Below are 3478 nucleotides of genomic sequence, written 5' to 3' on the forward strand. Positions count from 1 at the left end.
GGGGACTTGATTGGGGGAGGGGGAGGGAAATGGGAGGCGGTGGCGGGGAAGTGACAGAAATCTTTAATAAATAAATAAAATAAAAAAATAAAAACCTAGAGTTAGGCATATATATTTTCATAGTTTTATTTGCCATAAAAGGCACTCAGTACATATGTAATTCAAAGGTTTTAGGAAGATAAACACAATTAAGCAGTTTACAGCCATTACCCTGATCCAATTCTAGAGCACTACTACAATTCCCCGAACTTACTCTGTGCTGGTATGTATTCAGGCCCACTCCAGCCCAGCCTCAGCAAGCTGCTCTCAGCTTTTTGTCAGCATAGATTTTTTTCTTCTGTCACTTTGCATTCAGATGTTGACATCATATATAATCTTTTACATTTGACTTCTTTTGCTTATCCGGCATGCTCTTGAGGTACGGTCACATTGTAGCATGTATCAGTGGTGTTTTACTCTCTATTGTCAAAAATGTTGTATGGATGTATCGTATTTTTCTTATTATTAGTGCTTGGGCTGTTTCTAGATATGGGACATTAGGACCAATGCTGCTGTGAATATTAGCCTCCAGCCTTCATGGGGACACACATTTGTATTTCTTCTGAATAGGTATCTAAGAATGGGATCACTAAGTCAAATGATAAGCGTGTTTAACTTTTTAAGAAACCAGCAGACTTCTATAACAGTCATTCAGGTAATGTGGTAATTTGAATGAAAATGGTCCCCATAAGCTTGTGTGTTTACCTGGTTCCCAGTTACCCGAACTATCTGGGAAGGAGAAGAGGTGTGGTCTATTGAAGGAGGTACATTAATGGGGCTTCAAAAGCCTCCCATCAAACCCACTGTGCTCGCTCTGCTTCCTGTTTGTGGTTCAAGGTGTGCACTCCCAGCTGCTGCTACAGCACCATGCCTATCTGCTTGCTGCCACCCTCCCTGCTATGATGGTGTCCCTTTGCTATGAAAAGCCTTCTAGTGGACCACAAGCCCCAGCAAATCCTTCCTTTTAGGGGTTGCTTCGGTCATGGTGTTTTATCATAGCAAAACAAAAACAAAACAAAAACAAAACAAAACCTCCCAAAACCAAACAAACAAGCACACCCCCCACACACGAATAAAACCAGTAGAGTCCAGTCACCCTATCACCTCTACTGTATTAGTGGAGAAGTTTGCACCTGAGCATATATCCTGTAGGTGTTAGAAATGGCAATTGCAGCTTTGCCATCCCGAACCTATGTCTGCAGACTGTGCACAGAACGTTGGTGATGACTGTCTGCCTCTGAAGCTATTTGCAGTTTTCAAGAATAAACCTTGCCTATACCCTCTGTCTGAACTTAGTCTCAGGAATGTTAGAGAACATGTTGTTCAGTTCTGTCCGTGGGGAATGGACAGAATCCCTGTGATGTTATTTTTCATCTTTGCTTGCCAGGTGAATCCATAAGCAAATTACAGGATGCTGAAACATTTTCATTTTTGTGCTCCTTCTGTGAGGAATGTGAAAAAGCCTTGCTAGTGTTTTCAGCTGGGATGTGCGAGCCCTCTAGTGAACAAATCCCTGTTCTTGGCCCAAGATCCATCTTCTTAGGATGAAATAGCATCCAAGCGTCTGGGTTAATCTATGTGCCTGCTGGATTTCTTCCTAACACAGCAGCTGGTAGCTTGCAGTCCACATGCCAAGGATGATATGTAGGATGCCAAGGAGCTCAGGAGACCGATGCTCCCAGGACCCTTTGCCCCTGGCTGTTAACTCCTTCCTTCTGATTTTAAAGGTTGCCGTCATCATCTGTCTCTGCTGCTGTCAAGACTTGATATGACCACCGTGCTCTGTGTTTTCACTTTGCTGGTTATAAAAGAACTCAGAGTCCCCTTCTCCTCATTCCGAGCTGAGCAGGAAGAAGTGTCATCAGGACTCTGGGTGGACACACACATGATGGGCGTGGCTTCTCTTAGGACTTAGAGAAGGCTGACCAGAGCAGAGGCTGTGAGGCTTTACAGCATTCTCGGAATTCTTGTACTGTATTCACAGGACCTGGTTGTCTTCTAGGTGATGCTGCTCTGGAAATAGAATTTGCTGAAAATTCTATGTCTGTAAGACATAGCTGTGATCCTGACTTGTGTCCCAAATTGTAGGCCTTGATTCATGCCAGTCCGAAAATCCTTGTTTTCCAGACTGCTGTGAAGCTCCAGCCTAGGCTCGATGTTCTTTTGTGATTTTGTGTTACCTGTGTATTCTCTTTTTATAGGCCTTACTATATTATAATGTGAGACTGGCTTCTCTCACACTGTGTAGCCGAGCTTGGCTCCATCAAATTAGTAATTTGGTGCTGCTGCCGAGTGATGGGATTCCATAGGTACTATCATGTCTGGCCGCCCCCTTTTGGTTTTTTAACAAGTACCTTATTGTTTTCTTTTTTATTCTCAATCCTCTGTTTATATTATTATTATTTTTTGTTTATATTATTATTCTAATAAAACTTGGCACTTTACAGCCAAGCACTTTAAAAAATTAGTTCTTTGGGAGTTTAGTACCTTCTGCTTGGGTCAATTCATCCATCTCTCCCTAACTTTTCTCAGATCCACCCCCCCCCCCTTCTCCATTCCGCTCTGTGTCCTTAAGAAAGAGAAACAAAACCTTCAAGACGAATTTGCATTGCCTAAATATTCTCGGCTGTGTGGTCTTTCTTCCACTCACTGTCAATTTGTCGGGGGCTGTAATACACTCTTAGAGAAAATCACCTCACCTTCTCCCAGCACCGAACAGTTGCCAGTAGCTTCACAGCAGGCAGACACTTTTTGATTACTTTATAGGAACTCAATTGTACCTTGTGACAGTTCCGTTGACGAGTTACCATTATAAGCTCTCATTTTCAAGTTAAAGAAACAGATTTAGGCCAAAGTTAGATATTTTTTTTTTCCCAAGGTGACAGAGCAGGGTGGGGGGAGTCAGGCCTTGAACTCAGGGGTGCCCTGCTCTAGAAGTCAATCCTTTAACTTCTGTGTTATCCTATCCTGGGTGCCAGTGTGTGTCTCCTCGATTCACAGACTGCTGTGGTTGATGCTAACCGTGGGCCTAAATATTACTGTATTTATGTATGGTGTCATTTTGCACAGGATGTGTTTTTCATAACCATAAATGGCATTACTGTACTACAGGTCTCGGTTTTCCTCTCACGCCCTTCACTCAGTGCTGTCTGCACTGCTATCAACACACCAAGTTAATTGCTTCTGACTCCTATACACTTTTCCCTAGCTATCCACCATGCCCAGTTGACCCATTCTCCCTATTGGGGAGGCTTCGACTCATTACATCAATGACATAAGATCTTATCTGTGTCCCTTTCTGCACTGGTGCCAACACTTCTCCAGGAAACTTCCCCAGGGGTGTATCTCTGGGTCAAAGGGAACGTGAGTACTTTATTCCCCAGGTGTGTAAGGTCTACCCAGAATGCCAGTGCAGTCTGGCGCCCCAGCCAGCAGCAGG

The sequence above is a fragment of the Microtus ochrogaster genome, linkage group LG12 (assembly GCF_000317375.1).
Source record: "Microtus ochrogaster isolate Prairie Vole_2 linkage group LG12, MicOch1.0, whole genome shotgun sequence".
In the NCBI taxonomy this organism is placed as follows: domain Eukaryota; kingdom Metazoa; phylum Chordata; class Mammalia; order Rodentia; family Cricetidae; genus Microtus; species Microtus ochrogaster.